This window comes from Elgaria multicarinata, chromosome 3 (genome assembly GCF_023053635.1).
Source record: "Elgaria multicarinata webbii isolate HBS135686 ecotype San Diego chromosome 3, rElgMul1.1.pri, whole genome shotgun sequence".
NCBI classification, from domain to species: Eukaryota; Metazoa; Chordata; class Lepidosauria; order Squamata; family Anguidae; genus Elgaria; species Elgaria multicarinata.
In genome coordinates, this window is record NC_086173.1 from 157,538,788 (window position 1) to 157,565,323 (window position 26,536).

Genomic DNA, 26,536 nt, shown 5'->3' on the forward strand with positions numbered 1-26,536 from the left:
CCAGGATTTCTTCCCGATCATCCCAGAGAGTAGGACACGGAATAATGGGCTCAAGTTACAGGAAGCCAGTTTCCAGCTGGACATCAGGAAAAACTTCCTGACTGTTAGAGCAGTACGACAATGGAACCAGTTACCTAAGGAGGTTGTGGGCTCTCCCACACTAGAGGCACTCAAGAGGCAGCTGGACAACCATCAGGTATACTTTAGGGTGGATTCCTGCATTGAGCGGGGGGTTGGACTCGATGGCCTTATGGGCTCCTTCCAACTCTACTATTCTATGATTCTATGACTTTTTCAGGATGGTATTTTCAGACAGAGCTGCTGGGGCACAGGGCTGGTCGGGGATGATGTGAGTTGTAGTCTGAAATGGGGCTGCAAAGGCAGGTAAACTAGAGTGACCATATGAAAAGGAGGACAGGGCTCCTGCACCTTTAACTGTTGTGATGAAGAGGAAATTTCACCAGGTTCTCCATATATACAAATGACACCTGCTGAAATTCCATTTTCTATGCAACTGTTAAATATACAGGAACCCTGTCTTCATTTTCATATGGTCACCCTAGGTAAGCATCCAAAATAAACACAGGAAAAAGAGAAACCTCTCATGGATAGTGGAACTAGGCTTTATTTGTGAAAAGTCCAACTCTTTGGCCTTTTTTAAAAATTTTATTTTAAGGCCTTCTTCAAGGGGTTATTTAAAAAAAAAAGTCTGCAGAGATTCTTATAACAAATGTTTCCTGCTGTATTTTACCGGCAACCAAATTCTTGCCAGGGATGCCCTTTAAGAAAAAGGATGCATTTTTAAAACACCACCTGTGATTCTTCTTCATAAGACCCTGTATCCTACTGGTCAGTTTACCGGGTGTACTCACTGTGCAACTCAAAAGCCTGCATCCAGCATTTTAATCAACAGTTGGCCCATCTGATTTTAATCTAGGTATATAGGATTGCCAATGTTTAATCAGCCTCTATACTTCCACCTTTAACAGCAGCTTGTTTACACAGGACAAGACCTCAATGTGATTTTAAAAGTTTTCTTTGCCAGATCCGGCAGATCGATTGCTGTTAAAAGGCACTTGAAAAGCTAGCATGTTTGCTCTGTTCATAGAATCATAGAATAGTAGAGTTGGAAAGGGCCTACAAGTAGGGTGACCATATGAAAAGGAGGACAGGGCTCCTGTATCTTTAACAGTTGTATTGAAAAGGGAATTTCTGCAGGTGTCATTTGTTTATATGGAGAATCTGGTGAAATTCACTCTTCATCACTAAAGTTAAAGCTGCAGGTGCCCTGCCCTCTTTTAAAATGGCCACTCTAGTATAGCTCCTGCAGCTTTAACTGTGGTGATGAAGAGGAAATTTCACCAGGTTCTCCATATATACAAATGGCACCTGCTGAAATTCCCTTTTCTATGCAACTGTAAAAGATACAAGAACCCTGTCCTCCTTTTCATATGGTCACCCTACTACAAGGCCATCGAGTCCAACACCCTGCTCAATGCAGGAATCCACCCTAAAGCATCCCTGACAGATGGTAGTCCAGCTGCCTCTTGAATGCCTCTAGTGTGGGAGAGCCCACAACCTCCCTAGGTAAACTGTTGCCCGTTTACAGAATGTGGACAGAGCTGCCAATTTTTCAACTGGCTTGCATAGCTGTCCTTTTAACTAGGGTGACCATATGACAATGAAGACAGAGCTCCTGTATCTTTAACAGTTGTATTGAAAAAGAAATTTCAGCAGGTGTCATTTGTACATATGGGGAACCTGGTGAAATGTCCTCTTCTTCACAACAGTTAAAGCTGCAGGTGCCCTGCCCTCTTTTGTATGTGGTCACTCTAGTATTGCTCCTGCAACTGTTGTGATGAAGAGGGAATTTCCCCAGGTTCTCCATATATACAAATGACACCTGCTGAAATTCCCTTTCCGATGCAACTGTTAAAAGATACAGGAGACCTGTCCTCCTTTTCATATGGTCACCCTATTTTAACAGCTGTCCGATCTGCAACCATTCACAGGGGAACACGCTTCGCTCCCATGCCATGAAAAGGGTTCACCTGCTTTCTGCAGAGCAAAATTTATGTTGAAAAATAATCAGGGCTAATGAAGAGGAGGAGGAGGAGGAGACACTAAGTATAGCTTGGTGCTTTTTCTTTATTTCCTGATCAGTTGGCAACACTGGATATGTTGCATGAGAATCTTGGTTTCCTTGATATATACTACTCTGTAGTGAAGGATCCTGAACTGCTTATATGCATATTCTCTGTCTCTCTCTCACACACACACACACACTTCCATACTTTGCTCCCCTCCAGCCATCTTTTTCCTCCTGTTTCTTTCTCTTCCTTCCTCTGGACTCCATTTTCCCTTTGTCCAAAGTCCCCTTTTCAACTCACCTCTCTCCCTGCAGGCGTGCAGACGCCAGCTTCTCCCTCCCACCCCAACAAAAGAGCAGGAAGAGGCAGGAGCAACACTGATTCCATTCCCCAGTCTCAGATTTCTTCGCCGCTCTAGGAGCCAGCTGTCGGGCACTTTAACTCTTACGTATCCGGAGACAACAACAAACAACAACAAACAACAACAAACTTTAACATGGCTCTTGAATTACAGCCTTCCATCATCCTCCAACTTTAACAAACTTCGTGTCCAACGGAGGGTGCAAGCTATGCAAGCCATGAAGCGAGGGGGCGGGGAGTGTCTGGAAACGAAGTCGCATGAGGAATGTTTGAAAGAGTTGGGTGCAGAAGTATGCATGGTGTGGAGAGTGTGGATAGGGAGACATACTGTTGTCCCTTAACCAGGGATTTAAAGGCCTGCTTCCCCTGCGCGTTAATAGCCAATCAAACACAAGAGGCTGGAGAATGCACTTAATCCATTTACTTCCGATACTGCAGTATGGTGATGCTCTCCAGTTCCACAAGATGGAGGCACCCAGAACAAAGGAATCTCACAGTATATATAGGCCCCGACTACAAGAGGGTGTTAAGTCTCTTTCTAACTCTTCTATTGGTCAGTTCTGGATTAGCAAGTTAAATTACATTCAATTTTCAAGTTAAGGTGCACAATCTCAATGAGTCATAGGTTACATTCGATGCGCTATTGGTTGAAAGTTTTTCCCTTTGTCAGCTAGGACATGATGTCCACCATTAAGGAATGCAAATCTGGCATATATAGGATGACCCTATGAAAAGGAGGACAGGGCTCCTGTATCTTTAACAGTGCTATTGAAAAGGGAACGTCAGCAGGTGTCATTTGTATATATATGGAGAACCTGGTGAAATTCCCTCTTCATCACCACAGTTAAAGCTGCAGGTGCCCTGCCCTCTTTTAAATCTGGTCGCTCTAGTATAGCTCCTGCAGCTTTAACTGTGGCGATGAAGAGGGAATTTCACCAGGTTCGCCATATATACAAATAACACCTGCTGAAATTCCCTTTTCTATGTAACTGTTAAAGATACAGGAGCCCTGTCCTCCTTTTCATATGGTCACCCTAGGCATATAGCTATATGTAGCCACCCTTTGGCAAAGAAGCCATCTTTAACCCTTGGCACATTACATTCATCAGAGAGATGAAACCTCTCACTGGGGCCATCAATACCTTTTGGATAGTGTTGCTTAAACATGACGCTCAAGAGTCGCTTCTATTGTAGTTAGACAGTTGCAGCTTCTGCAGAAATTCGACTACACAAGATATTTATGTCTCGAGATAATCACCATGACAACGAGGCCTCAAAGCCTCCGCCCAAGCAGTCATCCTGCAGTGAGCTGACTAAGCAGACCTGGGACTGGCTCAAATCCTCGTCTCCACTGCCGCTGGCTTCTCGGCCATCCTAGAATGCAGGCAATTATAATAGGAGTCCTAAAACTGGGGTGGCAAGATCCTTGTTTGGGGGGGCGCTTGCCCCCTTGCCCCCCCCTTGGAGCCGCCACTGCAAGTTCATGGTACACGGGATCGTTGCGAAGTTCAGTTGCTGAGCAAGCAGAATACAAAATTCAAGGCAAACACAAGTTGAGTGCAAAGGTTCAAAATAGAAGAACTTAGATTCGTCTGATACAAGGGTAATACAGAGGTGTTTTTTCTAACAATAGGAAGACATGCCTTTTTTTACACTGGCTTTCCCTGGTCTTTAATGTAGCTGGTTTTATATTGCCTTTTAAACTTTTGATGTTTTAAGTTTATACTTGTATTTTATGGTTTTTAATTGTGCACTGCCCAGCAAGCTTTGCCTAATAGGCAATATAAAAATGGAAGAGTAAATAAATATAAATACATAAAATGGCCTTGCTCCCCACCAACACTCTGGTGGCCGCATTCTACACCAGCTGAAATTTCTGAACTGTCTTCAAAGGCAGCCCCACATATAGCACATTACAGTAATCCAGACTTGCCATCACTAAAGCATGGATAACTGAGAAGTCCATCCTCTTTCTAGATAGGATCACGGCCTAGTGTGGCATTGCGGCTAGAGTGTCAGACTGGGAGTCGGGAGATCTGGGTTCTAGTCCCCACTTGACCATGGAAGCCCACTGGTTGACTTTGCGCCAGTCACAGACTCTCAGCCCAGCCTACCTCTCAGGGTTGTTGTGAGGATAAAAATGGAGAGGATTATGTAAGCTGCCTTGAGTTTCTTGGAGGAAAAAAGGTGGGATATAAATGCAGTAATAACTAAGCTGGTGAAATGCACTCCTAGACACTATAGCCATCTGGGCTTCCTTCAGGGAGCGCAGAGTCCAAGAGTCTACCTCTGAATAGCCACGTATAGAATTACACTGTAAATTTCTCTCCCGGGTACCCCTTACACCCGAGTATGAACTGCAAAGTAAAAGGAGCTTCCTCAGAAAGGACTCTCTCTCCCCTTTCAGTAACCATTTATGAGAAATGCAATAAACAAATAAATATTAGTATTTTCAATTTGTATTTCTGTACTGCTGCTGATTTTATCCTGGTTGTGTTTTTAAATTGTATTTTATATCATATTTTTATACTGGAGAAGAGAAGATTGAGGGAAGACATGATATTACTCTTCAAATACTTAAAAGGTTGTCACACAGAGAAGGGCCAGGATCTCTTCTCAATCCTTCCAGAGTGCAGGACATGGAATAATAGGTTCAAGTGACAGGAAGCCAGATTCCAGCTGGACATCAGGAAAAACTTCCTGACTGTTAGAGCAGTACGACAATGGAACAAATCCCCATCTGTCAGGTACACTTTAAGGTGGATTCCTGCATTGAGCAGATGGTTGGACTCAATAGCCTTATAGGCCCCTTCCAACTCTAATATTCTATGATTCTATGTTGTTTTATGCTTTGAATGGTTTTAATTTTTGTAAATCGCCCAGGGAACTTGGGCTATTGGGCAGTATAGAAATGCAATAAATAAATAAACAAATTGTTATGGAAATTGTGCTAGAAGGTTGTTGGAGCAAAGTTGATTTACATAGTGGGGGGTTGGGCTGTGTAATGGGGGTATTCCTGCTAAGCCCGATCCTTTTAGGTTTGCAAATGATGGTTGGGGTTTTGCATCATCTATTTCCTTAGCATTTCTTTCCCTGCCCTTTTGTGGAGGGCTGTTTGAGGTGGCCCAATCAAAGTCCCCAACCCCCGCCCCAGTTTGGGATTTTCACACTGCATTATTTTCCTCTTAGGTAAAAACCCTACCCACATCCCCTTCCCAAAGTTGCAAACCAGGAATATCCCTAGGGGATACTCCTGGATGAATTGGAGGTCTTAATTCCCCCCCCCCCAATCCTGTTATCAGAGCTACAACATCCCTGAGGCAGGGCCAGTCCCCTGAATTTTGTCTAACAACAGCCAGATGAGAAGGCAAGTGTGGTGGCTTCCCTCCTCCTCTGTGTTTCTTGGGAGAACAAGGAGTTGGCAGCAAAGGTTTCAACAAGGGCGAAGTTTGGATCATGACAACCTGCAAGGTCCATATTTTAGGGCAGGGGGTGTAGCCAGGGGTGGTCATGGAAAAGCAAAACCTCACAGCCGCTGAACTTGAACAGGGGTCAGGAAAAGACCCCTCAGCAATTTGCCTCAGACCCATGACACAACACCCAGGATTGTCAGCAATTATGCAAGAGGTCAAGCCGGAACCATTGAAGGGGGCACACAAAAGCTAGGTAGCCCAATGGCAGGAGTTCCTCAAGGCACTGGATTCCCCTCACTTGGGATGGAGGAAACCACAACCAACAGAGCCATAGGGTGATGTCAAAGCCTTCCTGGCTTCCTTAGAGCAAGTGGCCGAAGCCTTCCGGTGGCCTAGAGAGGAGTGGGCAGCCCATCTCCTGCCAAACAGGCAATTAGCGGCCTAGGAGCTAGAGACAGGGAGGATTATGGGAAAGTAAAGGCCGCCATCTTGCAAGGGGAAGCTCTCAAAATGGAGGTGCAGCGCCAACAGTTCAGGCAGTTCCCCTTCTGGGAATTTGAGTACCCGCGAAAGGTTTACAGCCAGCTCCAGCGCCATTTGTTGTCAATGGCTGAAGCCGGAGAAACACAGCAAGGAGCAGATCCTGGAGCTGCTGATCCTGGAGCAATTCCTGGCCAACCTGCCACCAGAAATTCAAGTCAGGGTGCAGGGCAGTGTCCAGATGGTGGTCCTAATGGAAGATTTCCTGATGAGCCATCAAGAGGCCGAGAAATGGCAGGTGAGTGTTTTTATCCTTGGTGCCTGTGTCAGGTAATTGATCTTGGTAGGACATTCAGGACAGATAAAAGGAAGGACTTCTTCACACAGTGCATAGTTAAATTATGGCATTTGCTACCACAATGAAGATGAGGGGAAAAGGAGAAAGAGCACCACAAAAGGGTGTGGAAAAGGAGACTGGCTCTGGTGCTATACAGGATGATAAGTGTAGGCTGGTATTTGTCAAAAGATAATGTTTTTATTTAAAAGTAAGTTCAAGAAGGCTCAACGTTTCGGATTGTCACTGCTTGTGATAAGAAAACACAGCTCTCCAAGAAGACACTCTACATTAAGTGTCAATCAGTGCGCCTGACAAAGGATCTGACTTTCTGAAACATTGAGCCTTCTTGAACTTTTAAATAAAAACATTTGCTACCACAAGACATGAGGATGGCCACCAATTTTCGATGGCTTCAAAAGGGGGTTGGATAAATTCCTGGAGGCGATGCGCACTAACAATTCCTTTGTCTAGCTGGAAAGGAAAAGCGCTATAAATCAGGCAGCGCCCTTGACAGAGAGCGAGGCCAGCTACTTCTGGCTCTTACTGCTATGGAACAGAAACAGAATAGAATCGAGGGAATCCTTTTTGTGTAACATTAGGATGTTTAAATGGCAGCTCAATAGATAACACTAGAACTGTGACTGAGACCTGGAAAATTTCCTAAATGCTTTCAAAGATTGCTCGATGGCCCTTTGTTTGCGGGAAAAGGCCTATTCAAGTAGAAACAGCTGGAAATACAAAAGCTGCACAAGGAGGTGGGGAGCACTTAACTTTCTCACCTCTGGCCATTTCTTAATTATTGTGCCTCAGTGACTCCTCCTCTCCCCCCGCCCACCAGTAAAATACATGCCCCAAACCCAAACGGCAGGTAGGGAATAGGTTCACTACCACCCCCCCAATACTGGCCAACAGTGTCTGTCAGCTATTTATTAATTTATTTGTTATTATTGAGAACATAAAAACATAAGAATTTCCATGCTGGATCAGACCAAGAGTCCATCTAGCTCAGCACTCTCTTCACACAGTGGCCAACCAGCCATTGGCCAGGGATGAACAAGCAGGACATGGTGCAACAGCACCCTCCCGCCCATGTTCTCCAGCAACTGGTGCACACAGGCTTACTGCCTTGAATACTGGAGTAGCACACAACCATCAGGGGTAGTAGCCATGTGAGTTTCATAATTTAACTATGCGCTATGTAAAGAAGTCCTTCCTTTTATTTGTCCTGGATCTCCCACCAATCAGTTTCATGGGATGACCCCGGGTTCATAGCCCGCCTTTTTTCCTCTTGCAAGTAACCCAAGCCAACTTACACTGGCCCTCCTCCTCATAGAATCATAAAACAGCAGAGTTGGAAGGGGCCTACAAGGCCATTGAGTCCAACCCTCTGCTCAATGCAGGAATCCACCCTAAAGCATCCCTGACAGATGGTAGTCCAGCTGTCTCTTGAACGTCTCTAGTGTGGGAGAGCCCACAACCTCCCTAGGTAACTGGTTCCATTGTACTGCTCTAACAGTCAGGAAGTTTTTCCTGATGTCCAGCTGGAATCTGGCTTCCTTTAACTTGAGCCCGTTATTCCGTGTCCTGCACTCTGGGAGGGTCGAGAAGAGATCCTGGCCCTCCTCTGTGTGACAACCTTTTAAGTATTTGAAGAGTGCTATCATGTCTCCCCTCAGCCTTCTCTTCTCCAGGCTAAACATGCCCAGTTCTTTCAGTCTCTCTTCATAGAGCTTTGTTTCCAGACCCCTGATCATCCTGGTTGCCCTCCTCTGAACACGCTCTAGCTTGTCTGCATCCTTCTCCAACTCTAACCTCCAACCCTTCTTAGGACTGGCAAGCATTCAAATTGAGGTTGCCAGGTTGTTGTTTTTAATCAGTCCCTGCACCTCCACCTGCGATTTCAGCAGATCAGGGAACAATGCCCCTGATTGTGGCATCTCCCATGATATGAAAAATTCCTCATGCTGATTTGCATTCATCAAGATGGTTTAAAAAGTCTCACGGGCAAGCTAGGTGCAGTGTGTTCCCCCCTGCAGGCATGAGAGCAAGTCTTCAAATATCTGATGAGCTGTTCCACAGAAGATGGGAGCAGATGTGTTCTCTCTCGTTTCAGAGGGCAGGGCTGGAACCAATGGGCGGAAATGGCAGAGAAGAAAATGTAGGCTAAGCGTCACGAGAAACTGCGGTGCTCAGGCTGTTGGTGGGCTCTCCTTCACTGGGGGTATCTTACATATGTAGTTATAAGCTGCACCGATAGCCAGGAAGTTAGTTTGGGCTACAGTAACTGGGCTACTGTATCATTATTTGATCTTCGTACGTGAGTGTGCGGTTTTATATATTGTTAGATTACTTGTTTTATCCCTATATCTTTTTATACATTCACTTTTAGGACTACTGCAGTCCCTTGCCAAACTAAAAAACAATCCTCCCTGGTGCAGCCTTTGGCCCCCTTACAGTGACCTATTTTATAAAATGTATAGTTCTGTACGGCTACATATATTAGAGGAAGGGTTGGCAAGAGCCTGAAATTGGTTTTTAACACTGCACTAGGGCCTGTTGATATTTGTGTTGTATAATATATGTTTGTATAATGGTGTATGTACATTTTACCACTGAAGAAGACCATAGGTCAAAACACATCTGGTGTTCGTTTTTAAATGTCACAATATTGTGTTATTGGCCCAATATATATCATATATTTGTTTCTATTGTTCATATATACCCTATTTCTTCGATTCTAAGACACACTTTCCCCTCCATGTAAACATCTCTAAAAATGGGGTGCGTCTTAGAATCGTGGGTGTGTCTCTTCCCCCTCCCCACTGGTTGTTGATACTGAAATCAGTATGCGTCTTACAATCGATGGCATCTTACAATCGAAGAAAGACACACACATACACACACATTTTAACTACCATATTTCTTCAATTCTAAGATGCACTTTTTTCCCCATATAAACATCTCTAAAAATGGGGTGCGTCTTAGAATCGCAGGTGTGTTTATTATTTCTTAGAATCAAAGCTTTTTTTCTGTTAGTGGTACTGAAATTAGTGTGCGTCTTACAATCGATAGCGTCTTACAATTGAAGAAATACAGGTAGATTGAAAAATTAAGGAGAGGATGTGGGGGGAAAGGAACGTATTTACATATGTGCTGGGAATGCAACTATGTACAAAAATTTTGGAAGATGGTGTTTTTGGAGATTGAAGAAATTGTGGGAATGAAGATAGAACGAACACCAAAAGTTGCATTACTGTCACTATTTGAAGATTTAAAATGTAAAAAAGAAATTAAGGAATTGATAACGAATTTGCTGAGTGCAGCAAGATTGATTGTAGCTAGGAACTGGAAGATTCAAGGGGAATATTCTATTGAAGAATGGTATAAAGAAGTATGGGATATAGCTATTAATGATAAATTGACTTGTAATATTAAATGGAGAAGAGGTATAGCTAAAACAAATGATTTTGAAGGAATTTGGAAACAGTTCCTAATATTTGTGTTTTCTAAGGGAAATGGGAAACCGCCAGCAGAAGAAAGTATGAGATTTTGGAATCAGGAATGAGATCCCGAGGTGGGGGGTGCACTTACATGTTAAGTTTGATTATGTTATTTAGATATGATATTATGTATTCAACATTTATTCAGCATTCATGTAGTATGTTGTTTTCTTTAATTGTAATGTTGTATGTTCAAGTATTGTAGAAAATAAATAAAAAAATAATAAAAAAGACAAATTAAATAATTGTAATTGTTTTATTACTATAATTATTATCATTGTATGTATTGTCAACAGTGTAGCCAACCCAGATTTCCGGGGGAAATCTGCAGATCTGGAAGGAGGTGTATGACTAGTGCTGAATAAGCTTGCATCCCTCCCTGAAAGACCAGTTGTTCAACCTTGGGGGCTCATGTGGCACAATGCTATGTAGGGAGGTGCAGGTGACAGAAGTGGCTGGGAGTGCCTTTTGTGTAGCTTCAGCTGATGTCATTTGTGTCCCCTATTTGGAAATCAGACTTTGTCAGAGTCATCCCTTATTACATCCAGACTAGACCACTGCAGTGAACTCTACTTGGGGCTGCCTTTGAAGACTGTATGGGAGCTTCTGCTGGTGCAAAATGCAGCCACACACTGCTTTTTTGGGGTGTGGGGGTCGGGAAAGCAATTTGAACATGTAACACTGATTATGTACCAGCTGCAGTGTTTGGCCATGTGTTTCCAGGCCCAATACAAAGTGCTAGTTGTTACTTTTAAGGCCCTAAATGGCTTCAGGTCAGGCTATTTGAAAGTCCATTTTGGCCCCATTCAGAAGACATCTTAAAGCATGGCTTTAACCATGGTGGTTAAGCCAGAAAGCCAAGCCTGACCAGATCTGGTCGGCTTATGTAAAATGAGATGCTGAACAATATGGGCCCTCGGTCCAAACCAACAGATTTATTTTTAGGATCTTTTGACCAAAAGCCTACGAAAATGTAGCATTTAAAACCAACCAGTTGTTTCCAGGCCTAGAGTATTACAGAGAAGATGTCATGAGACAAAAGCAAAGGAGGAGCATGGCAAAGAAAAGAGATTCTAGAAAGCTGAATCAAGAGCAACAGAGAAGGGGTGGTGGTGGAGAGAAGTAGGTGTATTGTGTGGAAATCTGAATTAGAATCATAGGATCAAAGACAACCTGCTCAAAGCTGTGTGCCAGTTTGTACAACACAGGGCTGGTTAATAAGCTGCAGTAGCGTGTTCACGAACCCTGCATAGGACAGCCCGGTTTATGTAATTACCTTGTTGTGAGAAATGAACCGGGCGAGAGCAGGTGCTTAATGAGCCATCCAGCCACCCTACAACAGACCACGAGTTCTGAGTGGTTCGTTACCACCACCCTGCCATATTTGAATGTTACAAGCTGAACCCAGTGAGGATATAATGTAAACCAGGATTGCAATCAACATGTGTAGGCTGGTTAAAGCTCATAGTCTTGGCTTTATATTTGATTCCTCGCTCTCCTTTATTCCTCATATCGAGGCAGTAGCTAAATCCTGTCGTTTCTTCCTGTATAATATTGCCAGGATTCGATCATTTTTGTCTGTCTCTTCTGCCAAGACTCTCGTTCACGCACTGGTTATCTCTCGGTTGGACTACTGCAACCTTCTTCTCTCTGGCCTTCCTTCGTCTCACATCAGTCCGCTGGTCTCTGTCCACCACTCTGCCGCTAAGATCATCTCCTTGGCCCGCCGCTCTGACCATGTCACTCCACTTTTGAAATCTCTTCATTGGCTTCCAATTCACTCCAGAATCCAATATAAACTTCTCCTGTTGACCTTCAAAGCTTTTCACGGCCTAGCTCCTGCCTATCTCTCCTCTCTCATCTCACACTATTGCCCCGCTCGTGCTCTCCGCTCCTCTGATGCCATGCTTCTCGCCTGCCCAAGGACCTCTACTTCCTTTACTCGGCTTCGTCCTTTTTCTTCTGCTGCCCCTTACGCCTGGAACGCTCTTCCAGAACACTTGAGAACTACCAACTCAATCACAGCTTTTAAAACTCAGCTAAAAACTTTTCTGTTCCCTATAACTTTTAAATATTGAGTTTGTTCTGACTCTATACTGTTTAGCTTCACCCTACCCAGTGCCTGTTTACACTTCCCTGTGCCTGTTTGCATTCTCTTTCCCTCCTTATTGTTTACTACAACTTTATTAGATTGTAAGCCTATGCGGCAGGGTCTTGCTATTTACTGTGTAATCTGTACAGCACCATGTACATTGATGGTGCTATATAAATAAATAAAAATAAAATAAAATAAAAATTATTAACGAGCTGGTTAATGTCAATATGGCTTATTAAGCACCCTGATGTCATGTGAATTAAATCTTCATCAGGTTTCAACTAGAGCTTCCCTGATAAAGGCCAGCTCAGCTTAAATACCCCCAGCACTGCAGTTTCTCTTGATGCTTAGCCTACATTCTCTGCCATTTCCACCCATTGGTTCCAGCCCTGCCCTCTGGAACAAGAGAGAACACATCTGCTCCATCTGATGACAACCCACCAGATATTTTAAGACTTGCTCTCAAGCTATGAGAGGTAGCTGTATTCATCTGTTGAAGCATACACAATCAAGAGTCTTGTGGGGCTTTAAAGATTGACACATTTAATATGGTATAAGCTTTCATGGGCAACAAAATTTTCACTTCATCAGATACATGAGGGGAGTTAGGTTGAAAGTCAGTTAGAGGTTCCCACATCATGACTACCCATAGATTGTTTAACCATGGGTAGTCATGATTACTTGACAGTGAAAAAGCATGCTGGCTCCTGACCACCTGACTGCTTCCACTTTGCTAAACAACCCAAGTTTCTGGTTTGTTTACTGTGATATCTCAATCCAAAACTGGGTTGTTGAGGGAGAAAGAACCCAGAGTTTTACCCAACAACAAACAATGAGTTAAAACTCTGGATTGTTTCTCCCTCAACAACCCAGGGTTACGGGTTCAGACATCTTGGCGAACAACCCACACTGCCATGAAGTTCATTGGCTGACCTTGTGCCAGTATTTCTCAGCTTGATCTACTTCACAAAGCAGTTTTGAGGATAAAGGCTCTTTTCAGGGCACAATTACCCACAGAAGCCCATCTGTTGGGCACACATGAAAGGCCTTTCTCCTGTGTTGCCCCCAAAATACGGAATGTGCTCCCTCAAGAACTTTGATTGCCCTCTCTCCCTCTCTCTTGTCCTTTAGAAAGGGTGTAAAGGCACGCCTTTTCAGTTTTGCCTTTTAAAAGGTGTACATTTTTAAAAATGATTTTACTGTTTTTAATGTTCTTGTTTTTACGGTTGCAGGGTTTTTAATTGTTGTGCACCGCCTTGTTGGCTTTTTAGTAGATCAGACAATATATAAATGTTAATAATAAATAATCTCTACTTATAAAGCTGAAAGTATGTGTGGGGAGATTGTATGTCCAGAAATGTTTACCCACTTCCAGTTGAGTTACAAACTTGAAATTTGGGATGCAGATAGATCTTTCTACAATGTACGGAGGGAAATTTCAACAAAATGTTTACCTCCCCCCCCCCAGTTTTAACTATTTTTAAAAACAATTTAAAACAAATTCCCAGCATGCCTACTGCCAGCAACTGTCGAGGAAGCGCCCCTCAGAGGATGGGGGCACCTGCGGAATGCCAAAGGCAGGCTGGGAGGTGTAGGCATTTCAGAGATCTCGAGGGACCACATGTGGCCATGTGGGGGATTACACGAGATCTCTGAAATGGCTATACCTCAGCATGCCTTGCCTGGAGCTACCTGCGTCCACTGCGCGGCACTTCCCTAGTAAAGAAATAAATGGACTGGTTAGGGAACGCTGCCCCTAGTGGCAGAAGACGTTACTGCAGGCTTCTAACACATGGACACATCTCTATATATAAAATGCTTAGGTATATGTTACCGTTTTGCCACGCCCACTTTGCCTTCAGGAATTCTAGAATGGCTTCAGCTGATACAGGTTGCTAAGCAACAGTAACAACATGTAACGTCAGCTGATACAGGTTGCTAAGCCCCTCCTCCAGGCTTTCCAAGGTAATCCTACCCCCTTTTCTCCTCTTCGCTCCCGCCCCCCACGGCCCAAGGCTGACAGGAACCCCCGGGAGAGGGGAACACCTGCTCCCCCTCCCTCTGACCTCCCTGCCCCCCCGGTCTGCCAGACGGCGCTATATTGGTGGCCTCCAAGCAGCCCGCACCCCATCCTACACCCCTTTCTGCCTCTTTGCTCCCCTTCCCATGAAGGGGGCTTGGGGGGAAAAGGAGACTAAGGGAAGACCTGATCAAGGTATACAAAATTATGCATGGTATGGAGAATATGGATAGGGAGAATTTTGTGTCCCGCTTCCATAATACTAGAACTCGGGGTCATCCCATGAAGCTAATTGGTGGGAGATTCAGGGTAGCTAAAAGGAAGGACTTCTTCACACAGCACAGAGTTAAACAATGGAATTCACTACCACAAGATGAATTGATGGCCACCCATTTGGATGGCTTTAAAAGGGGGTTGGATAAATTCCTGGACGAGAAGGCTATCAATGGCTACTAGCCCTGGTGGCTATGTGCTACCTTTGGTATCCGAGGCAGTTGCTGGGGAACATGGGTGGAAGGGTGCTGCTGCACTGTGTCCTCCTTGTGGGTCCCTGGTCAACAGGTTTGGCCTCGGTGTGAACAAAGTGCTAGATGTGGTAGAAATTAGAATGTGAGCCTAAATCCGTTCTCATAAGCAGGTAATGGACAGAAAGAATAGACTGTGAGCTTGACCTTTATGAAGGCCAAGACAGAGAGGGATAATAACTACGTTGGAACTGAAAACACGTATGCTTCTTGACTCTGCATAAATGTGAATATACCCAGTCACTACGGTTAACATCTAAGGTCCTCCTCCGGGTGCCTACTTCGAGAGAGGCTCGGAGTGTGGCAACGAGGGACAGGGCCTTTTCGGTGGTGGCCCCCAGACTATGGAATGATCTCCCTGACGAGGCTCACCTGGCACCAACGCTGCTATCTTTCCGGCGCCAGGCATATGGTGGCACATCTTAATCACCCACATGTTTAGGGTTTTTTTAACGGTTTTTAATGCTTTATGTATGTTCTGTGCTTTAGAATTTTAAATTTTGTTTATTCATTTTTGTATATTAATTTTTAGAATTTCTGTAAACTGCCCAGAGAGCCCTGGCTATGGGAGCGGTATATAAGTGCAATAAATAAATAAATAAAATTAAGATGTTTGTTAGTTTACACCCTTAAGACCCCACCTGGCTGAAGCTGAATGTTTAGAAGTTGCACGTATTAGCCCTACGCTCTTTGGGCATAAACAAAATTGTTGCATCAGACTATATTGGATTGGATAATATGAAGCATATATCTTGTATTTAATTGGCCCCTGTATTTGATTGGTTGTAGATTTCATATTGTAATGTAAGGATTGGTGCATTTTGGATCCCCTGCAATAATTATGTTACCCCCTATAAACGTTGTGAACCACAGACCAAACAGCAGTCTGACTTTGAGCAGACTCTGTGGAATCACCGCTTTTGTCATTGCTTGTAATAAAGATCTTTCCCTAAAGAAAGTAGGCGTCTTCTTCTTGAGGTTCATTGACTCTTGAGGTTCATCATTCACTCAACGATCCTAAAACCGAGGAACAGAATTTCCTCGACGCTGGACTAGATGGACTGCTGCTGACTGAAGAACCTTTTTATTCTCAGTTTTTTAACACTTAATTTTAACTTAAATTTAAATTTTACTGTTCTAACTCTGTATTTTAATCTTATATCAATTTTGCTGCGTGGTTTTATCCTGGTTGTGCTTTTTATACTGTATTTTGTATTTGTGCTTTTAACCTGTTGGTTGTTTTATTATGGTTTTAATTTTTGTGAACCGCCCAGAGAGCTTCGGCTATTGGGCAGTATAAAAATGTAATAAATAAATAAATAAATAATCCAGCATGACTCTTATGTTCTTATCTTCATATTTATTTCATTTCATTTCTATATTGCCCAATAGCTGAAGCTCTCTTTAAAAGCTAGCTGGGTGCTATTTTACCAGGGGGGCACTCATGTATTCCCCCATCCCATTTCATGTTCCTCTTCCCCTCATGAATTATCTCCAGCTAGTTCACAGGTTCAACACATTGATTAATGGTAGGAAATAAATCACAAAAGAGGATCATGCCCCAGGTCCAGCCACACATAGCAAAGGGGTTTCCCCTCCCCCCAATCTTTCCCCTCAAACATAGGGGCTGGGGCTGGTGTTTGATTGCTTTGTCCTGGACTGATAAGACTGAAAGAAAGAACTAAAGGCTGAACGACTCTGGAAGAAGCACCCAAATCCAATTCATTCCCCTTATCTCAAAGCCTCAACCTTCACCTTGAGGCTGTAAGGAAATGGAATTGCAGAGGTTGTGCGGCTACAATGAAACAGAAGGAATAAAAGGAGAGGAGGGATACTGGGGGGAGAGCCCATCCTGGCTGATTTGATCTAGCAGAGATGTTGGCTCTGTGGGTCCAGGCCGTGGTAAATGCCTCCCTCTGTTAGGGAGTGGTGCCTGCTGCCTTATTTTTTAAAATTATTATTACATTTTTATACCGCCCAATAGCCGAAGCTCTCTGGGCAGTTCACTACAGCCTTAAAGAGGCTGTAGTGCGCCTTCTCCTGAAGAGGCCCTCCCTGGACCCAGAGGTATGTGAGAACTGTAGACGAAGGTTAGAGTCAATCCAACCTTCCTGCAAGGTAGGCCCCGGACCAAACGTCCTGTCGTCTCCGGCCACCCCTTGCCCTAGCCCTCTTCCCAACCAGGATGAGCCAGAGAGTCCTGGAATAAAAAACACACACACTCAGCTAAGGGCCAAAACAAGTTTAATGCCATTCAGCTAAAACTAACACGTAAAACTAACACCCCAGAGGTAGCAGCAAATGGGGAAGAGAGGAAGAAGAAGACGGGAAGGGAGGGGAATCAAAGGAGGGACCACAAAAGGATAATGTACAAGGAGCCAAGGCTCCATCTAAAACCTTCAAACCCACAACCCACCCCCAGCCATAAAAGCGGCTAGCCTTGTCTCAGGAAATCCAGACATTTAAAATAAACAAAAGACCCTAGCTTACTCCGAGCAGCCGTCCCATGCTGACTTGGGTGTTCTTCCTCCAAAACCAGAACAGAAGATGCTCATCCCAAACAGGATACCCTTTTTATCCCCTTTTGGAATTTAGGGCCCCATGACCTCTCTGAACCAACCCCCAGCTCTGCCTGGCTCCTAACAACCCTCCCCTCCTAGGGAGGGCTTCACCCTCTCACACACAACTAAACCCAATTATCCTAACAACCAGGGAGATAACCTGCAGGTGAGAGGCCCAACCTGACCTTGGAGTCTCGGTGCCGAGAGTTCCACACTCCCACCCCCACTTAACATACCACCACAGCTACACAACACATACCAGAACAGATACAGAACAGAAAGAATAATACAATTAAAGAGCCAGCAAGGCCCCATGTCCTTCACAAGAACTACCGCCCCATCGCTAATATCCCCTTTTGGGGCAAGGTGCTTGAGTGTGAGGTGGCGGGGCAACTTCAGACGTTCTTGGAAGAAACGGAAAATCTGGACCCATTTCAGTCTGGTTTCAGGCCAGGGCAAGGCACTGAAACGGCGTTGGTGGCTCTGACTGACGACCTACTCCGGGTGAAAGACAGGGGGAGTGCTACCCTGTTGATCTTTCTGGATCTCTCGGCGGGCTTTTTTGATACCTTTGATCATGGTATCTTACTGGGTTGGCTCTGCGAGATGGCAGTAGGAGGCACTGTGTTACAGTGGTTCCGCTCCTACTTGCGGGACCGATCCCAGAGAGTGGTATTGGGGGATTCCTGTTCCACCCCATGGCAATTAAGCTGTGGGGTGCCACAGGGTTCTATTCTGTCCCCCATACTATTCAACATCTATATAAAGCCGTTGGGTGAAGTCATTAGGGGTTTTGGGGTTGGGTGCCATCAGTATGCTGGTGATACTCAGCTCTACTTCTCCTTGTCGTCGGAGTCAGCTGGGGCTGTGAAGGTGCTGGATCAGTTCCTGGAGGCTGTAATGGGCTGAATGAGGGCCAATAAACTGAAGCTGAATCCTGATAAGACGGAAGCTCTGTGGATTGGTGGTTCCTGAGTCCGGGAATTGGGTAAGCGATCTGTTCTGGATGAGGTGACGCTCCCTCTGAAGGAGCAGGTACATAGCTTGGGAGTACTCCTAGACCCATCATTGTCAATGGATGCCCAGGTGGACTCTGTGGCACGGAGTACTTGGGGTCAGCTTCAGCTGATCCACCAGCTACGGCCTTTCCTGGACAGAGACAACATAGCCACAGTAGTGCGTGCACTGGTAACTTCCCAATTAGACTACCACAATGCACTCTACATGGGGCTGCCCTTGAAGACGATGTGGAAGTTGCAGCTAGTGCAAAATGCAGCAGCTAGACTGCTGGCAGGTACATCATACAGAAACCACATAACACTGGTCTTAAAGAAGCTGCACTGGCTGCCTATATGCTTCCGGTCGGAATTCAAGATGTTGGTAATGACGTTTAAAACCCTAAACAGCTTGGGACCTCGATGAGAGAGCACCTCTCCTTATATATGCCTGCCCGAGACCTTAGATCTGTTGGAGGAGCCCTTCTCCGCATCCCACCAACGCAACATATACGCTATATTGGGACAAGGGAGAGGGCTTTCTCTGTGGTGGCACCCCGACTGTGGAATACCCTCCCCTAGGAGGCCCGATTGGCACCAACATTGACTGCATTTTGACACCAAGTAAAAACATGGTTTTTTTAACAAAGCCTTTGATGGTTAAACTCACTGGCACATCGTTTTAACTGTTTTAACTGCTTTTACTGCTTTTAAATTACATATTGTTTTAACTTGGATCATGGTTTAATTTGTTTTTAACTGTGCATATTTATTGTTTTATACTGTATGTTTTTATCTGTACACTGCTCTGAGAACTTAATGATATAGGGTGGGATATAAATATTATAAGTAAATAAATAAATAAAGAACGGGTGTTTCAGTGAACAGAGATTTGGAAATAGGAACACACAAACACACACACTTGGGACATCGGGAATATTTCCCCTGCTGTGGCAGTCATTCCTTTAATGGACTATGGGGTGGGGGTGGGGGTTGACGTTTGCCCAGGAAGGAGGTTGTGTTCCCTCACAGACGTTTAGCTGTTATTGCTGAGGGTGCAATGCCTCTGGGTGTGCTGATGAGCCTATTTGTAATTCCACAGGATGTTACCATGGCTGTTTCAAACTGCGGTTCTACAGGATGTTGAAACTGCTAATATGGCAATTGCTGACTTTGGACTGTAAGGAATTCTTCACCCAGTTTCCAGGACGATTTTTGAGATTGCCCCCCCCCCCCAATACTCCACAGCTCACGGCTTGGCTGGAACCCACCATGGCTCATACTACCGGGACCCATTCTCCAAAAATCTGATACGTACTACGGATACATAACTGCTGATACAATTGTGGGGAACTGGCTACAGATTATGTCAGGCACCTGCAGCCCTATGAATGTTGTTGGATTCTGTCGTGGAATTCTTTACATGGTCAAGAGACTGGACACGACTCAGGTAGCGTTCACTCGCTAAAATCACTTTATTACAGCAAGACAGAAATACAATGTTGCCCTTGAGTTCTCTAGTACCAAGAAAAGAGAACTGGCTACCGCCCCGAGGCTAGATACTTATATAAGTTTCTGTAGTTTCTTAAACATAGCTGGGTTACACCTTAATGCAGAGGTCAATTGTCCAATCACTTAGTTCTTTGTTATAGCATGTCCTATCTGCTTAGTACAATTAGCTTTATTTAAGCATAGCATAGCCTGTGGGCCTGTGCATAGCCCCGCTCGTGCTCTCCGCTCCTCTGATGCCATGCTTCTCGCTTGCCCTAGGACCTCCACTTCCCTTACTCGGCTTCGTCCTTTTTCTTCTGCTGCCCCTTACGCCTGGAACGCTCTTCCAGAACACTTGAGAACTACAAACTCAATCACTGCTTTTAAAACTCAGCTAAAAACTTTTCTTTTCCCTATAGCCTTCAAATATTGAGTTTGTTCTGACTCTATACTGTTAGCTTCTCCCTACCCGGTGCCTGTTTACACTTCCCTGTGCCTGTTTGCATTCTCCTTCCCTCTTTATTGTTTACTACAACTTATTAGATTGTAAGCCTATGCGGCAGGGTCTTGCTATTTACTGTGTTATCTGTACAGCACCATGCACATTGATGGTGCTATATAAATAAATAATAATAAATAATAATAATTCCCACAGGGAAACCATACTGTCCTATATTTCCTTATGGGCAAATATGGTTTTGCCCATATCACTACCCCTGATTATCTTAATGACATTGTATTTTTTAAAATCACTGTTTTATTGTTTAAATCGTTGGTTTTATTGTATTTTATCATGCTTTCATGTTGCAAACAGCTCTGGGATTTTTTTAAAAAATTAAAGTTCCCTGAAATAAATAAAAATGAATAATATATGGGCAGGACTACTAGCCTTTGATAGCCTTATCCTTCATACATCAGTCTAATCCCCTTTTAAAGCCATCCAAATTGGTGGCCATTGTAAGGGTAAGGTGAGGGTTAAATTGGACCTTGGGACTGGCATGTCTTTTAATTTGTGAATTTTATGGTTCCATAGGAAGGGAGATAAGAACCAGGCAGCTGTATGGGGGAGAAGACTGGAGCCAAGCCGACTGTAACTGTCCGCTTGTCCTTGAGTGATTAACCAGCCCGGGCAGAGGTGTGAAGACACTCCACGCATCAAAGCTGAAGGGAGGGGGGAAGGAGTGAAAAGGATAGTATAAAGACATCCCTGTGAAGGGAACAGGGGGGTGTCGGCTGAGATCGGTCTGGGGTGACGTATGAATTGTAGTTGTAGGTTTTAGCTTGCTTGTTCTGGGTTCTTATACATTTATGCATGCTTTTATAGTTTTATTCTGCTAATCCCATGTTTTCCTACCCTTTTCCTAATAAATGGTCTTAAACCTCAATTTTGTGAGCCGTGAGTGTCTGTGACTGGGGATCCGTGCTAAATCCAGTCAAGAAGCCAGCTGGTTGCTGGGCGCTCTTCCTTTACAGCCATCACCACAAAGCAAATTCATAGTTTAACTAATTGCTGTGTGAAGCCCTTTTGTTGTTGTTGTTTATTCGTTCAGTCGCTTCCGACTCTTCGTGACTTCATGGACCAGCCCACGCCAGAGCTTTCTGTCGGCCGTCGCCACCCCTAGCTCCCCCAAGGTCAAGTCTGTCACCTCCAGAATATCATCCATCCATCTTGCCCTTGGTCGGCCCCTCTTCCTTTTGCCTTCCACTTTCCCTAGCATCAGCCTCTTCTCTAGGGTATCCTGTCTTGTCATTATGTGGCCAAAGTACTTCAGTTTTGCCTTTAATACCATTCCCTCAAGTGAGCAGTCTGGCTTTATTTCCTGGAGCATGGACTGGTTTGATCTTCTTGCAGTCCAAGGCACTCTCAGAATTTTCCTCCAACACCACAGTTCGAAAGCATCTATCTTCCTTCGCTCCAGCTCTCGCAGCCATAGGTTACTATGGGGAATATCATTGCTTTAACTATGCGGACCTTTGTTGTCAGTGTGGTGTCTCTGCTCTTAACTATTCTATCAAGATTTGTCATTGCTCTCCTCCCAAGAAGTAAACATCTTCTGATCTTTGCGCCCAGAAATACAAAGTTTGTCACTGCCTCCACGTTTTCTCCCTCTATTTGCCAGTTATCAATCAAGCTGGTTGCCATAATCTTGGTTTTTTTGAGGTTTATCTGCAACCCAGCTTCCGCCCCACCAAATTTTGTTGCAGTTCCTCCAAGAAGCTCAAAGTGGTGTAGTTTTCCCAAAATTGTTATCATCACAACAACCCTGTGAGGTAAGGTAAGTTGAGAGTGATTGATGGGCTCACGATCACCCAGTGAGCTTCATCATAACTGAGTGGGGGATTTGAACTTTAACCATTTCCTGGCTCTGTCTTTCACGCATTGTCCCTCATTTTTATGATAGCGATCGTGCGGTAATCTGCTTTATAAATCTTTGGAGCTATGACTTCATTCATATTAGTTATACGCTGTTTCGTCCAGTTTTGCATGTATTGCAATATATGTATTTCTAATTCACTAAAATAAAATACTACTTTCCCTTTTAGCATCAGTAACGTCATAATTTGAAAAACAAACAAACCTCAGACCTTTCGTATTGCCTTTATTGGTGGGGAGGAGTTTGTCCCTCTAGACTTTCCGTAGCATGTCTCTACCAAACTGCAATTCCCAGCATGCTCAGCGCGAAGGAAAGGCGTGGCGAAAGAGAAAGGTCGGCGTGCCTATGAACGTCGCCTTAAGAGAATATTCATAATTAAAAAAAATCCTGAAAGCAGATGTTGTGTCTTTAATGCTTCCCGGATAGATGAAAAGCTGGTTTTCCTGAGGACGTGTTTTACAAGCTGCTGCTCGACGTCGAAATTTGCAAACCTGGAAGCAACTGTAAGCTTTTCCCGGGGTTATTTTAGGCGGGCTGTGATTAACGGTGGTGGTTGCACCAAAATCGGAGGGTTTTAATCTGTTCTCATGCATCCTTTCCCCTCCCTCTTTAATTGTATATTTTCCCTTTTCATCTTGTGTTTTGCATTAAAACACAAATGTCTCAAATCACCCCCGCCTTTCATGTAAGACTCTCCAGCCATTTTGAAGGAAGGGGAGAATGGGCGCCATCAAAGCAAAATGTGATTTTTAAAACCCATAGGTTTCAATGAAGAAGCGTTAAGGATATGCTTAAATCTCTCCCTTTGAAATCAAGTTTTTAAAGTGGCTTAATTTTGTCTCTGATTGTCACATTTGTTCTCCTCCCCCGCTTGTCCCCATCTTTTGGGAAAAATATGGAAACTTACGGGGACGGGAGGAAGATTAAATCGAAATGTGCTCAGTTCCTGATTTATTTCTTAAATGGAAAGTTTGTTTTTTAGGCTAAGAACAAAAAACATTTCCAGGCATTTTGAAGCCATGTAAAATGCAAGAACAAGGAGAATCTGTTTTTATTATGGGGTGGAATAGAGTGTTTTGGGGAGGGGCATTAATATATATGCAATGCCGACTAATCAAGGTTGGATTATATTTATTGGTTTGCATTCAAGGTTAGTTCTGCTTAGAATAGACCCACTGATATGAATGGGGTTCAAGTTGCATAGAATTGGCAGATTTCAGTTTCGGAAGTCCTCTGCATGTTAGATCCGTTGAAACCTCTGCTTAGAGTAGATCCACTGAAACGAATGGGGCTCAAGTTGCTTCCGAGCAAATATGCAGAGAATTGGCAGATTTCAGTTTCAGAAGTCCTCTGCATGCGAGATCCTTTGAAATCTCCAGCGGTCCCCACCATTGGCAGGTGAACCCCGATAGATTGGTTACCCATGAGAGAATGTGGCCTTTGACAGAAAGAAAAAGGTTGCCTACTCCTTTCTTAGTTTATAGGTAGGCTGCCACAACGTAGAAAGAATAATCTATTTGATATTTTTTTGCTGTGTTTATATTTTATAATATAGTATTTTATAATACTGTATAATACAGTATACAAATTGTAATAAAAAAGAATTGCGACTTGGTCTGTAGGCTGCCACTTGGTAAGCTGTTGACTTGAGAGCCACCGTACTTAGCTGCCATTTTGTGAGCGGCTCCAGCTGATGGGCTAAGGTGAAGAAGGAAACTGGGGTTGAGAAATAATTGTTACACTTAAGGGTATGGGTGCTCTTACCTAAAACATTAGCCAAAGCTCATTAATTTCTTTTTTGTCCTTTTACAAAGCAAGTGACATTAAAAAAAAAGGTTCTCCCAGTCCTTGGGACAACACTGGGTTTGACGCCAAGGGTTTTAAAAGGTGACTTGTCCCTTATGTATTTTTGTATTCAGTGTTGTTCCCCGCCTTGATTCAGAGGGAGAGGCAGTTAAGAAATAAATTTATTTATTTATTTATTCAGATGTTCTGGAGCTTCGGAAGTTCATATAGATCTAGAAAGGCAAAATACCCAAGCCTCTCTAAACATAAATTAAGATTTATGTTATTTGGTTGCATTGAGCAAGCATCTGCTGCCAGGTCTTTCAGAGTAGAGTTCTTTGTAGCTATACTCTAGGTCAGTGGTTCCCAAACTTTTTCAGAGAACCGCCCCCTTGGTTCCACAAAACCATGCCCAGTGCCCCCTGCCCTACACTATAAAAATCATTATTCATAATAGCGGTTTTCAATGACCCACTAAGGAAGATGATAACAATAAAATTCGAAACAGTAACAGTTAATTGAATACTTTATTCAAAATCCAATTGGTGTGCCCCGCCACGCTGGCTGCAAACAGAGGCGTTCGCCCTCTTTTCTCTCCCTCCCTCAGCAAGCCTGGGGTGGGTGCTTCCCGTTTAGAGGGGATTCTAGGAGTTGAAGGACTTTTTTCTGTCTAAACATGCATAAAATTGTACCTTTAACTTATCATGTCACACTAGCATGAATACAGGAATCAAATAGGATTTCCTTCTTCAGTGGAACACACTTACTTAGGAGTAAGCACCATTTTGTTATAGGAAAGGATAATGTATTTTAATTAAAATTTTAAAATAATTATCTGACACCTGGTACAGAGCTTTCCTATGGAAAACCTGGCTGGGACTGAAGTAGAGGGGCACTAATTTTACTGTACTTATTGTCTTTAAGTATGGTTAAATATCCCACAGTTACCTTGCTATTCTGTTTCTACAATTCTTTTTCTCCTGTCTTTTCTTCACCCTCTCTTCGTTTTCAGGCTGAATCCTATGCACATTTACCTCAGAGTAGGTTCTATTGAGCTCAGTGGGGCTTACTTCTGAGTAGATGTACTTAGGATTGTGCTGCAGCTCTGTTTTTAAGGTGACACAAGATACACACATACCATGTTTACCAAAAGAATGCTTGAAAAAAGGGGGTTGGACACCCTGAAATAAGCAAGGGCAAATAGGAATTGTTTCAGCAAGCATTCTGGAAAAAGGTGCTGCTGAATGAGGATCTGCTTAGCCAGGAGGTCCTGGGGGGCATTGTAGTTCTCTCCCCTTCCCCTTTTCTTTTCTCCCCCAATCCTGTTGTAGCCCAGATTTTTGGCAGGTCGGGAGGGGAGATGGCTCCAATCTGCAATTCCTAATGGGGGAAGGGAGCCTGGTGATACCTTGCAGCAGCACAAGCAGTCCTGCTCCCCAGCCCGCCCGCCCGCCGGCTGCTGTTCTTGGCAGCTGCTCTGCCGCCCTCCACGTGCTCCTTCCTCTCCACTGCAGGGCTGCTGCTCCCGCCTTGTGCAGCAACTATCCTGAGAGGTCTGCTGGGGCAGCTTGTAAGAGGGAGCAGCTCTGGCCGGAGAGAGGGAGCGGGTGGCGGTGGCTCCAGCAGGAAAGAAGCCCTGGGCCCTCCTAGGCAGGGGAAGAGGGAGCAGAGGAGCTGAATTTTCCGCCGATTCCTGCTCTGCTACCTCCTGTGGGCGCTTCCCCCACCCCCAACTTCTGGTGGGGCTGCTGTAAGCTTGAGATAGGAGGAGAGAGCAGCTGCGTGAGTGAGAAAGCCCTTCCTGAACAGGGGCGGTGTGGGGAGAGCAGCTGAATTTGCTGCTCTTTCCTGCTCGGTCCCTGGGTTTTAGGACCTTTTGGAGACCACCTCGAGTGCCCCCCTGCCGCCCCTTTGCTTGTTAGCGCCCCCCTGCCGTCCCTTTGCCTCTTAACGCCCCCCTATGCAATCCCACCGCCCTCGAGGGGGCGGTACCGCCCACTTTGGGAACCACTGCTCTAGGTGATGACACAGCTTTTCCCAAAGTTGTTTGAGGTTCATTTGGACATGCAGAGACTTTAAAGGACACACTGTGTGCTGTGGGAAACACTTCTCACTTTGGTGGTGAAACAGATATTGCCACAGAGCACACGAAGTCCTCTTGCCAGATTTGCCAGATAAATCATTGTGGCTCCATGTTAAGAAGGGAACAGGAAAGCTTTCTTCCCTCATAATTAAGTTTTAATTAACTTTTGCAGGGTATGGCACCAAGGATAAATAAAATATCAGGCTACAGCTGCCTTCTCCAGCCTATTTGGAACTATAATATTTACCACTGGCTATGTTTACCACTGGCTATCAGTATGCTGATGACACCCAAATATATTTCTCTATGCCTTCAATAACAGCATCAGCTAAGGATAGTGTGTCTCCTCTGAATGAATGCTTGGAGGCAGTAATGGGCTGGATGAGGAAAAACAAACTGAAGCTGAATCCAGACAAAACAGAGGTGC

At 44.3% G+C, this 26,536-nt stretch overlaps 1 protein-coding gene across 1 annotated transcript in view; it reads left to right on the top strand.

Annotated features, from left to right (window-relative positions):
- The first annotated feature begins 22,562 nt into the window (after positions 1–22,562).
- LOC134396124 (zinc finger protein 287-like) overlaps positions 22,563–26,536 on the top strand; it is a 30,898-nt gene continuing 26,924 nt past the window's right edge. Inside the window, exon 1 of the mRNA XM_063122485.1 lies at positions 22,563–22,744. The gene's annotated coding sequence lies outside the window, so the exon portion shown is untranslated. The remainder of the gene's footprint in view (positions 22,745–26,536) is intronic.